The sequence below is a fragment of the Chrysochloris asiatica genome, unplaced genomic scaffold (genome assembly GCF_000296735.1).
Source record: "Chrysochloris asiatica unplaced genomic scaffold, ChrAsi1.0 scaffold00036, whole genome shotgun sequence".
Classification (NCBI taxonomy): domain Eukaryota; kingdom Metazoa; phylum Chordata; class Mammalia; order Afrosoricida; family Chrysochloridae; genus Chrysochloris; species Chrysochloris asiatica.
Window position 1 is genome coordinate 1385648 of NW_006408554.1, and position 13540 is coordinate 1399187.

Genomic DNA, 13540 nt, shown 5'->3' on the forward strand with positions numbered 1-13540 from the left:
TTCTCTACCTGTCACACCAAGGAAAGTATTTGAGAGATTCGCTAAACAAATTGATTTACATCAACCCTCCCACACCCTAGCAAGGTAACAACTAATCTGGATGTTTGATAGCACTGTTATTGTTAGTGCATTTCGAGTTGGTCAGACTCTTAGTGACCTTGTATAGGGTTTCAGGAGAGCAGCTAGTGGGTTTGAACAGCCGACATAGTGGTTTGCGGTCCAGCGCTAATCTGACCATCGCCACACCAAGAGTCTTTGGTGGCACTAACTGCACCAAAAATTGCAATGCCTTTTCCTCTGCCCTTTGTTATTGGGGGAGGGGGACAGGATAGGGAAGAAGTACCTGACCTAACTAAGGGAGGGCCCCAAAATTTCTTCCACAAAAATACATGGCGGTGTCTCTAGGAGAAAGCACTTTTTTGGTTTTTGGAACTTTTTATTGTGAATTAAGGTTTACACAGCAGATCATTAGTTTTACATTCAATAAATCATGCACTTTGTTTCAAAAAAAAGAATTGCCAACCCAGAATCATATACCCAGCAAAACTGCCCCTCAAATATGATGAGGAAATTAGGCAATTTCCAGACAACCAGAAATTAAAGGAATTTGTAAAAAAAAAAAAAAAAATCAAATTTACAAAAAATATCAAAAGGAATTCTTTGGACTGAGAACCAACTAAAGCAGACAACAACCTAAGATTAACATACATGACCACATATCACAGAACTCAATCCAGACATAAAAGTAACCAAAGTAAAGCAAAACTACAAGACTGAAAATAAGGAACCAAAGATATCAATTTATAATAAAGACAACTACAAAGTAAATAAGAGTTGCGTAATTATAGAACTTCCAAAAAGTTACGAAGTCAAGTATATTTCAAGATAAAACTTACTGTTTTAAACCGAAGAATAAATTAATAAATTGCAGGGTAACCGCAAAGAAAATTAATATACCTTCACATCAAAACAAAAAGAGGAAAAACATAAATATTTAGTAAACATTAAAACAATAGCAATGAAGAAACTGAACCAAAAAAAAATTTAACTCAGCACAGAAAATTATGTGGAACAAAGATACCAGAAGCACCACAATAAAACACACAAAGCATATTAAATGAAGGAAAGATATTCTCTTCAACAAATGGTGCTGGCAAAACTGGAAATACATTTTCAGAAGAATGAAGCAAGATCCATATCTCATACCACAAACAAAAATGAATTCAATGTCAATTAAGAACTTAAATGTAAAACCTTGAGAACTATAAAGATCATCAATGAAACAACAGGAACAAACTGAGGGGCTCTGATACATGGCATAAATACACGGTCAAAATAAGTGAAAACATACTAACAGTAGAAAATAAAATAGATGAATGGGACCTCCAACACTTATGTGCATCAAAAGATGTAAAAAGAGAACACACAGACTGGAAAAAAAGTTTGGCAAAATGACTTATTAGACAAGGAACTAATCTCTAAAATTTAGAGAAAACTGCATCATTTCCACAAGAAAAAAACTAATAATCCAATTTAAAAATGGGCAAAGTATAGACATTATTTCACCAAAGTAGGCATTCAAGCAGCCATCAAACATATGCAATAATGTGATCATTAGTCATTTGTTGTTGTTAGTGCCATCAAGTCAATACCAACTCATAGTGACCTCATGCACCGCAGAATAAAACACTGCCCGATCCTGGGCCAACCACACTACTGTTGCCACACTTGAGTCCATCGATGCTGCCATTTGGCCAATCCATCTCATTGGGGGTCTTCCTCTCTTTCTCTGTTCCTCCACCTTACCAAACATGATATCCCTTCTCCAGCAACTGGTCCCTCCTGACAACATGTCCGAAGTATGAGAGACGAAGTTTGGCCATCTTGGCCTCTAAGGAGCAGTCTGGCTTCACTTCTTCCAAAACGGATCTATTGGTTCTTTTGGCAGCCCATGGCACTTTCAATAGTCTCCTCCAACACCATAACTCAAAAGCATCAATTCTTCTATGGTCTTCCTTATTCACTGTCCAGCTTTCGCATGCATATGAGGTTATTGAAAATACCATGGCTTGGGTCAGGCGCACCTTAGTCCTCAAGCTGACATCTTTGCTTTTCAACACTGTAAAAAGGTCTTGTGCAGCAGATTTGCCTAATGCAATACGTCATTTGATTTCCTGACTGCTGATTCCGTGAGCGTTGATAGTTGATCCAAGAAGAATGAAGTCCTTGAGAACTTCAACAAAACAACTATGAGAGATCATCTCACCCCAGCATTAACAGCAAAGTTCAAAAATACAGAAAAAAAAAACACAGCTGTTGAGGATGTGGAGAAACTGTGACCTTGCTATGTTGCTGGTGGAACTGTAAAATGGCACAACCACTGTGGGAAATAGTATGGCACTTTCTCATAAAGTTGGAAATAGAAATACCTATGACCGAGAATCCTTCTACTTGATACATATTCTCAAGAAATAAGAATGGTGACATGAATAAACATATGCACGTTCACGTTCATTGTAGCATTATTCACAATGCCAGAAGAAAAAAAAAAAAAATAGAGACAGCCTAAATTCCCATCAATGGAAGAATCGATAAAGAAACTTTGGTACATACACACAATCGAATACCAGGCAACAATGAAGAATAACAGCAAAACACCTCATAACCTGGATGAACCTGGAGGACACTATGCTGAATGAAATTAGTCAATTACAAAGGGACAAATGTTATATGATACCACTACTGTAAAACCTCAAGAAAAGGCTTTCATGCTATGCTATAATGTGTGGACCATAACAAATTATGGATAACATTGCAAAGAATGAAGGAATTTCAGAACACCTAATTGTGCTTGTATATACATAGACCAAGTGGCAGGCACTGGAATTGAACAAAGGAATATTATGTGGCTAAAAATCAGGAAAGATGTGCCTCGGGGTTGTATTCTTCAACCATACTTACTCAATTTGTAGGCTAAGCAAATAATCTGAAAAGGTTCTTTATGAAGTAGAACTTGGCATCAAAACTAGAGGAAGACTCATTAACAACTTGCAATACACAAATAACAACAGTGCTTTCTGAAAGCAAAGAAGAATTGAAGCACATTCTGGTGAAAACAAAAGACTACAGCCTTAAATATAGACTAAGCCTCACACAAAAAATTTAAATTTTCACAACTGGAAAAATAAGCAACCTCATGATATATATAAAGAAAATATTGCAGCTGTCTGGGATTTTCTTTTATCATTGCTCACGAAAGCAGCAGTCAGTAAATCAAATGACATGTTGCATTAAGAAAATCTCCTGCAACCAAGCTCTTTAAAGTGGTAAAAAGCAAAGATGTCTCGTTGAAGACTAAGGTGCACCCGACTCAAGCCATGGTCTTTTTAGTTAAATATTATGCATGGAAAAGCTGAGCAATTAATAAGGAAGACCAAAGAAGAATTGATGCATTTGAATTATGGTGTTGGTGAAGAATATGGAATATATGTGGACAGCCAGAGAATGAACTAACTTGTGTGAGGAGACATACAGCTTGAATGTTCCCCAGAAGCAAGGGTGGCGTTCTCACATATTTTTCAGGAAGGGCCAGTCCTTGGAGTAGGATGTCATGATTGGCAAATAGAGGTTTTAGTGAAAAAGAGGAACAACAAATAAACTACAAAACCAAGCACACTGCCTTCAAGTCAGATCCATATTGACAGAGAGATTGTAACAACGGGCTCAGACAGAAATGGTTGTGAGACTGGCTCAGGACTGGGTAGTCTTTCATTCTGCTGTACACAGAGTTGCTGTACATCAGAACTGACTCAACAGCACCTAATAAGAACATGGCAAATATGTAGAAGAGCTTTAGAAATCTTTACAACTGATCATCACCTCCCACCTTACTTAAGTATGCCATCTTGTTACTCGATCTTATTTGTTTGCTGTTTTTGTGAGTAAAGTACAAAATTTATTTGTCTTTATTGTTATATTCTAGATTGGCAGTCCCCCACTAATCTGTCAGTTTGTACTACTGTGGTGGCTTGCATGTTGCTGTGATGCTGGAAGCTATGCCACCAGCAGGGTGACCCATGGTGAACAGGCTTCAGATGAGCTTCCAGACTAGGAGAGGGAGAGGCAGGTTACTCCTGAATGGTTGGCCACTTTTTTTTTTTTTTAAAACCTTATGAATAGCAGCAGAGCATTGTTAGTTAGATATATTGATCGAGATGAAAACATTATGAATAGCACCCAAATACTGTCAGGTACATTGCCAGAAGATGAGACCCTCAGATTGGAAGGCACTCAAAATATGACCAGGGTAAAGTTGCCTCCTCAAAGTAGAGTTAATCATCATAAGGTGACTGGAGTAAAGCTTTCAGGACTCTCATTTGCTTATGAGGCACAACTCAACATAAGGAGAAACAGCTGCAAACATCCATTAATAATTGAAACATGGAAGGTACAAAATATAAATCTAGAAAATTGGAAGTTTTCAAAAATAAAATAGAACTGATAAAGATCAATATCCTAGGCATTAATGAACTGAAATGGACTAGTCTTGGCCATATTGAAATAAATAAACATAGGGTTTTCTGTGCCGGTAACTACAAATTCAAGAAGAATGGCTTACCGTTCATCATCAAAAAGATAATTTTTTAAGATATACCTTACAACACTCTCTGTGATAGGATAATGTCAACATGCCTACAGAGAAGACAACTAAATACAATATAATTCAAATTTATGCACTAACTACTAACACCAGTGATGGTGAAATTGAAGAATTTTACCAACTTTCTCACACAGAAATTAATCAAACATGCAATCAAGGTATATTGATAATTACTGGTGATTGGAATATGAAGGTTGGTAACAAAGAGGAAGGATCAATAGTTGGAAAATATGGCCTTTGTGATAGAAATGTTGCTAGGTATCACATGATAGAATTTTTCAAGACCAATTATCTCATTCATTGCAAATATCTTTTATAAAAATATAAAAGGCAATTATATACATGGAACTCACGAGATGTAATACATGAATCAAACTGACTACACCTGTGAGAAGATGTAGTGGAAAAGCTCAATATCATCGACCAAAACAAGACCTAGGGCAGACTGTGGAACAGACCACCAATTGCTCATATGCAAGTTAAAGCTGAAGAAAATTGTAAGAAGTTCACGAGAGCCAAAATACGACCTTGAACATATCCCTGAATTTAGAGACCACCTCAAGAACATATTTCATGCGTTAGACACTAATGACCAAAGACCAGAAGAGTTGTGGGATGACATCAATACATGAAGACAGCAGAATAGGATACTGTATGGTTTAAAATCAGAAAAGGGTTGTGTTCTTTCACTACCTTTATTCAATCTGTACGCTGAAATTGAATAAATAAAAATTGTTCAATAAATAATAAATATTAACATGTTAGTATTTGTTGGTGATTATGACTCATAGCAATCTCATGTGACAGAGCAGAACTGCCCATAAGATTTCCTTATAGGAGCAAATCTCCTATAAAGAGTCTCCAATCCAGCCACTGGTGGGTTTGAACCACCAACCTTCAGGAGACCATGCGCTACTAGGTCTCCTGATATGGAACTGTAGCCTATAGCAAACATTTAAACTGGGTTTGCATTAAGCAAATCTGCTGCATAAGACCAATTTAAAGTGTTCAAAACCAAAAATGTCAGTTTGTGGAATAAGGTGTGACTGACCCAAGTCATGATATTTTCAATAGCCTCAAATGCATGTGAGAGTTTAACAGTAAGTAAGGAAGACCAGAGAAGAACTGATGCATTTGAGTTATGGTGTTGGAGAAGAATATTAAAAGTACAATGGATTACTAGAAGAACAAACAAATCTGTGTTGGAGGAAGTACAGCCAGAATGCTCCTTTGAAGCCAGGATGGCGAGACTTCATCTCTAATATTTCGGACATATTATCAGAAGGCACTAGTCCCTAAAGAAGGGTATCATGCTAAGTAAAGTGGAGGGTCAGTAAAAAAGAGAAAGAGCCCCAATGAGAGGGAGTCACACAATGGCAGCAGCAATGGACTCAAGCTTATCAACGACTGAGAGACTGGCACAGGAGCAGGCAGTGGTTTGTTCTGTTGTGCACGGGGTCATTGTGAGTTGGAATCTGCTTGAAGGCAGCTAAGAACAACCACCACCAAAAGGTTAACAGCACTACATAAAATCATGGGACAAAATTGTCACTTTGAGGACTAATTTTGCTTCCAAAGCTTATTTCTTAGAACACTACTCATAGGCATTGTATAAAGTACACTATGTATAAAAAGATACTCATATTTATCTTATTCACAAGAATAAGTCACCATTACCAGCAGACGGTACCACAAGCACATATGCATAATACAGCCACAGTATAAGCAAGACTAACTGAATCTTGACCACAGATCAACTTCTTTCCTATATGTTCTTGTCCAGTTTTCCAGCATTGTCTCCATTAACTTTTCCTCCACATGTCAATGTATCCTGTTCTTGCTTTTGACCTGATGTCCTTTGAATCAAAGACTTGAATTGCTATGTTGATCTTAAATTTTAATTCTTACAGGGATTATAATACTTTCCCCTCATTTCTCTACTGAGAGTTCTCAGGATTAAAACTTTAAAAATATTCTAAGAAACGCTGGGAAGGAATTTCTGCATGGGAACACTAACATTGAAATATAGATACCTATTTTAATTCTATCGATTTTAATGTTCATGGTCATAGGCTCTGAGTTTTCTCTATAACTGAATTCAATTTATTACCCATGTCTCCATTTCTGCTGATGGTCAATATCCTGGTGTGGTCCTACATGATAAGCACCAGACTGCTACCTGCAGGTTGGCATTAAACCCACCAGTTGCTCCTCAGAAACCATATATAGGGTCGCTATGAGTTGGAGACAACTCAACAACTAACAATGACAGTATTAGCAATGTTTCAAATTCAAAGTATCCCAGTCATTTTATTTTAAATAATGGATAAACTCGATGCATTAAATTTTTCCCTAGTTTCTTCTCTTTCTCACCTCTCCATGAGTGCTCTAACTTCTTAGCAGGCATCACAGCTGAAAAAGTTAGAGCAACTTATGGATGAATTGGTGTCAGATTCCCAATAATGACTGCAAGTAACTTATTCAAGAAGCAGGTGGAAACATCCCGTATTACATTCTCTTGGGAAAATTCTCTTTTATATCTCTCTAAATTGTCTTCTCTGCCATGATGTGGACACTACAGAGCTAATGATACTTCTCATTTAGTAAGTGTTCTTAATTGTAGATAACCAAAACATAAGGGCCACAGAGTCAGTGGCATGGCTACGGAGGACTCAAGAGGAGAGTGGAGCTACCGGCTGACGGGAAGAGAGGACATATACACAGGAGCGCTCACACTTGCAAATGATACCCACGTGACCTGGACCGGATGACTGGATGATCGGAGATCAACCAGGAGAGAAAAGAAGAGGGGGCAAAAAAAAGAGTGAGCTAATACAGTCTGATGAACTTGACCTATACCTATGGAGCAGCGACTCAAAAGAAAGAACAAATCCTCACAACAAGAAACATTCACACACACACCCACACACAGAGTGGACAGAGAAGGGCAGCTTGGACATTAGATACTCAAATGGGGAGAGAGGGACTATAAAGGCAAGAAGTGACTGGCTTACAAGCTTTCAAGAGGGAACCTGGTGCTAGGGAGCATGGTGGAAGGCAGAATCTCCAGTAGGTACTATTCAATCTGTCTGAGCGGAGCTTATGAAAGGAGATACAGATGGGTAACTCGTGATACTGTAGTGAATAATGCTTATCAGGACGGACTATGAGGGTTGGAAATGCAAAGGTAGAAGTTTTGCAACAAGGAAGGGAGTGGTTAATTCTCCAGGATAGGAGCGGAGGCCTCTGGGACCATCAACGGAGAAGAGCCGAGACCAGGACCCTACCCAGAGAAACAGAGATGCCTGAGGTAGAGACAGAGATGATGATGTGATGAAGCGACTGGGGACTTTGGACCCAGAGAGGGAAAGGAACTTTGGGCCGAAAACTGGGGGGAGGAGGGGGAAGTGTAGGGGGCGGGTTTCTGGGATATACCCTTTGGGTGGTTGATGATGAGGGGATTGGGACCATGGCAATGATATGATATACGATGGAATGAATGTAAAACTAAAGTTTGCCCATGGAAACTATCATATAATTCACAATAAAACACTAAAAAAAAAAAAAAAACCATAAGGGCCAAAGAGAAACAGGACATTAAACAAAATTAGCCAATTACATCTTCTAATTTTGGCTTCTATACAAGGGACAAATTCTGATTACATAGTAGAATCACTTGTAGAGTATTTTTTAAAACTTACATTTCCCAAAATCCAACTCAAATGATTACATGTCTAGGAGTCCTGGTGTGACACTGTAGGATAAGCACCGGACTGCTAACCACCACGTGAGCAGCTCAAACCCACCAGCCACTCCTCAGAAACTCTAAGCAGGGATGCTGTGAGTCAGAACTGACTCAACAGTGTCAGGTTCACAGGGCAACATACACTGGACTTGAGACCTGTTCGGTGTTAGAAAGAGACAAGACTAACAAAGCCCTATCGCCTTGCAAAGATAGACAAAGTTCAACAGATGAAAATCTTCAGCAGGGCACCAAGTATATTATAGCATAGAATGTTCCCAGAAGAGTGGGGACAGGTCTACCTTGAGAGTGAGGACAGACCCCTTAGAGTAAGGGGTTTGAGCATTAAGTGTGGTTTTGTTCTTCCTGGTGTCAGATACCCTCCCCCAGGGGCAGGGCTGATGCAGTCTTTCACTGATTATGTCTGAATAAAGGGGAGGAATACTCATTTAATTCTTAGTAAAGGGATGGAGATTTCTTGGAAATGGGATGCCATCCCTTTCTGTTTCCTTTATGGTTGACTGTAACTGGTGCTATTTTCTCTGATTGGCTGGTTCTGCTAGCTTGTTTGGCCATTAAGGATATTTCCCTTTGCGGTTGACTGTCCCTGGTGGTGTTTCTCTATCATGGTCCCCCCTTAGTCTTGCCTATGGATTGAATGTGGGTCCTTGAGGGGCTAACCTGCCCCATTCCTCTCACCCTGCTCTTGTCAGTCAGAACTTAACAACAAGAATGAGGTTCACAAATCCAAATCAATGCAACAGCAATGGGTTGGGTTTTTTTGTTTCGTTTGGGTTTAATTTTTATTTTTTAGAAGGAAGTTCAGAAATTTTCACTCTTTCAAGCACCCCAAATGATTCTGATGCAGGTATTCTGGAACGGCACTTCAAAAATACTGTCCTTGAACATTTATGGGGAGTCATCTCAATTTATCTGGAAAGATCAGATAGGCATTATAACCAGGGTTACGAGTTGGGCTGCTAAGCTTAAGGTCAGAAGTTCAAAACTACAAGTAGCTCTATGGGGAAAAAATGAGGCTATCTGCTCCCATAAAGATTTACAGCTTCAGAAACCATATATGGGGTCACTATGAGTCAGAACCACTCCACGGCACATAACACCAACAACCAACCAGCAAAGGGTATGTATGCTTGATATTTATGCCATATATCCCTCAGGACTCTAATGGGGATAGCTATGGCCACATTAGAAAGATTCAAAGATTTGTGGTTCAAGCTGGCCCACTTTTTAGAGACACCACTAATAACCAAGTCAAGAAATAAATACAGATTTATAGGAGAAATGGTGAGAACTAGTGAAATTGTGTTACATTTTCTCCCCCTCTGACCTATCTCCCCTGGGAGACATCCTGGATATAGAGCAGGGAGTGAATGAATTACAAGCCACAATAAAACTTCAAAACAACATTGTAGAAATGTAGGGAAGAATCTTTCATGGTTATCCTCAGCAAGGAGAAAGAAATAGATGTATTCCCTTTTCCTCCCCTCTTATTTTGAAGCATCACAGAATGTGAAATGCTTTGGTTACATAGAATATAAAGACTAAATTCTCAAGGATACCTAACAGTTTCTGTCTGAATAGAGATGTAATCTGGAATGCAGGTATTTTCGTTAGGAGAAATCCATTTGATTATGGAAAACTGAGAGAAGGCTAAGACTCAAGCCCAGAGGAGACATACAACATTTTAAGCTTATAATCAGGCCTGATTTTAAGAAGAGTGTCTAAGTCCATTCACTAGGGCAATAAAGGGACAGAGAAAAGAATTTCTACACAGAAATAAAGCCTGTATTATCAGTCGAGATGCTATCAGAGGAGTTGTTCTAGAAAAAAATTTTCAAGTGCCATAATTTCTTTCTGATCAATGGAAAGCATACACTTTTCTTAATTTCTTTTAGTCAGAGTCTAGAAATTTCATGAAACAAATGGGATTGATATAGAATTTGTTTTCAAGGATGGCAACTGCAATTAAATATTACATTAACAGACAAAATTGTACTAAGAATAGGCAGCTACAGTACACCAGGTGGTAGTGGTTGGTGGTTATGTGCCGGGGAGTCAGTTCCAACTCATAGCGACCCTGTACAGGGTTTCAGAGGCTGTAAATCTTTACGAGCACAAAAAGCCTCAGTTTTCTCCCGCGGAACAGCTGGTAGTTCCAACTGCTGACCCTAAGGTTAGCAGCCCGATTCATAACTACTACGCTACCAGAGCTACTTATACACCAGGTAGGCCCGATTAACTGCCATAATTGAAGTAAATCTTTCCTAGTGAGTTAATTATATATCCCCAACAGGAACTTTGGAGTCCTGGTGTGGCACTGCAGCATAATGTACTGGGCTGCAAGGTCTGTTTGAACTTCAAGGTCAGTGGTTCAAATCCACCAGCCGCTTCTCAGAAACCTTACACAGGGTTGCTATGAGCCAGAGCTGACTCAAAAGCATTTAACAACAACAACAGGAATTGTGAGATGTCCTAATATAACTTCAATATAAATTTTTTCAAAGTGAATTAACTTCTGGATCTTCACTAGTACCAAATAGAGCTATCAATCAAAACCCACAGCTCAAGTAAAGGACTAAGTGGTATTGAATGATTATGCAAACTCCTTTACCATATTCAAGCTTCTTTAAGTAGAAAATCAATTAGGAGACAGACAACATAATATATCCCCTATGTGTTGGTTCTAAATTAAGCCTAATAATAATTATAGAATTTCTTATTAAGTGACCTTAGTGATGTGCCCAACTCTTTAAATTTAAGTCTGCTGTTGTAAATATAATTTTCCATTGTTTCTTGTAATAAGAAGTAAAGGAAGCTGTTCATTTAAGACAGAATTTGTGGTATCAAAGAGTATTATGCCAGTCCCGTTAGAAGTACATGTGTGTTTATAGGGCCCATTCCAAAATAAAGTCTCAGACTCAGAAAATAAACAACATCGTTGAGTCACTGTTTATTTATCATTGCTAGCCTAGAATTCATTAAATGGTACTGACTGTCTTAAATTTTAATCTGGGCCATAAATATTCTCAGTGTATTGCCATGGTGTTGAAAAGACATGTGTACCACACATTTTACCTTCTCTGCTTTTCAGCATCTGAGAATTAGAGCGGTAATTAAAAACAGGATTTAAACTAAGACAAGGTCAGGTGAGTGTCTGGGTGATCTAACACATGTGTATCTGGCTGAGCAGTTAGATTTTGTTTATGCCAAGGGCTCATATTGCTACATTAAAATGATTTTCAAGTGTCTTAGTTATCCAGCGGAGTCCTAGTGTGAAGCTGCAGGATAATGCACTGGACCGGTTTAAATTGCAATGTTGGCAGTTCAAACCCACCAGCCACTCCTCAGAAACCCTATACAGGGTCACTATGAGTCAGAGCTGACCTGAGGGAACTTAACAACAACTTAACAGTAGTTATCTATGGAGTGCTGCTAAAACAGAAATACCACAAGTGGATGGATGGCTTTAACAAACAAATTTAATTTTCACAGTTCAGAAATGCAGAAGTCCAAATTCAGAGGACTGGCTCAAGGGGAAGACTTTCTCTCTCTTGGTCCTTGTCTCTTCAGTTTCAGCTTCCTGGTTCCTTGAAGACCTCCATGTGCTTAGCATCTATTTTACCCATCTTGGCTTCTCTACCTTACTTATCTTTTATGTCTCCAAAGAGATTCACTGGAGACACACCCTACATCCTGCCTCATTGACATAACAGAGATAACCCATACCCAAATGGGATTATAGCTACAGGCAGAGAGCTAAAGAATTACAACACAGATTTTGGGAGGAACCAATTCAACTCATTCAAAAAGCCTATGTGTACTGTGTCACTGACATTTATGGATTACAAAATATTTTGAGATCCTTGAAAAATGTCCCATGTGGAAACTTGTACAATTCAGAATGTCTCCTCAGGCATCTATTCTTTGCCAAACACAGCATTTTGTACCTCAACAGTTTCCCTTAATGTTCTCAGTGCCATATTAATGGCTGGCCTCTGCTGTTGAAATACTGAAATCCTACTTCTTTGAATGGAGTCCTGGTGTGGTGCTATGGGTTAATGTGCCAGACCGCAAAGCCGTTTGAACTACAAGGTTGGCGGTTCAAGCTCACCAGCTGCTCCTAGGAAACCCTATACAGAGTCGCTATGGATTGGAACTGACTCTACAGCACTTAACAACAACTCCTTAGAATATGTTTTGCCCTCAGGAAGCTCACTTGTGCTGTAGTCTCTCATTCTCTCCCATTGCTTAACATCAGGATTGTCTAAAATACTGCAACTCAGCTATTTCAAGACTAGTTTAGTGAGTGTGAAAATAATGCAGCTGTCTATTCACTAAAAAAGGAATACTATTTTTAAATCTATAAAAAAATTAAGGTCCCATAACACAAAAGTAAACTTTCGTTAAGTACAATAAACATATTAAGAAGATGCTAGAAAAGTACAAAGGTTGAGCTCAGCTTGCTTCAGTTCAAGAAGTACTTACTCTGTAACTCTGTACCCTCTTTGTCCCAAGTATATCCAATGAAGGATGACGGACGAGGATGGGGCAGCGAGCTAGCTGATACTGATTCAAAAGTCATTGAGGACAAAGAAAGTTCTCCCTACACAAAAGTTAACAATAGCAATTAGCATGAACTTCAAAGGAATAGAGAGCACTGAGAGACATTGTAGTGTAGTGGTTAATAATTGTTAGGTGCCATCAAGTCTATACCAACTCATAACAACCATATGCACAACAGAACTAAACACTGCCTGGTCCTGGGCTAACTGCAATTGCTGATTGAGCCCATAGCTGCTGCCACTGTAACAATCCATCAAGTTGAGGTGATTCCTCTTTTTCACTGACCCTCGACTTTATACCAAACAAGATTATCCTTCTCCAGGGACCGGTCCCTCCTGATAATATGTCCAAAGTGTGAGAGATGAAGTCTGTCCATCCAGGCTTACAAGGAGCATTGTGGCTGTGCTTCTTCAACAAAGACTGGTATGTTCTATTGGCAGCCCATGGCACTTTCAATATTCTCCTCCAATATCATAACTCAAATGTATCAATTCTTCTACAGCCTTATTAATTCACTGTCCAACTTTCACTTGTATATGAGATTACTGAAAATA

The 13540-nt window shown here is 38.8% G+C and overlaps 1 pseudogene; it reads left to right on the forward strand.

The window, feature by feature from the left end:
• LOC102823551 overlaps positions 1-13054 on the forward strand; it is a 48694-nt pseudogene extending 35640 nt beyond the window's left edge.
• The last annotated feature ends 486 nt before the right edge of the window (positions 13055-13540 follow it).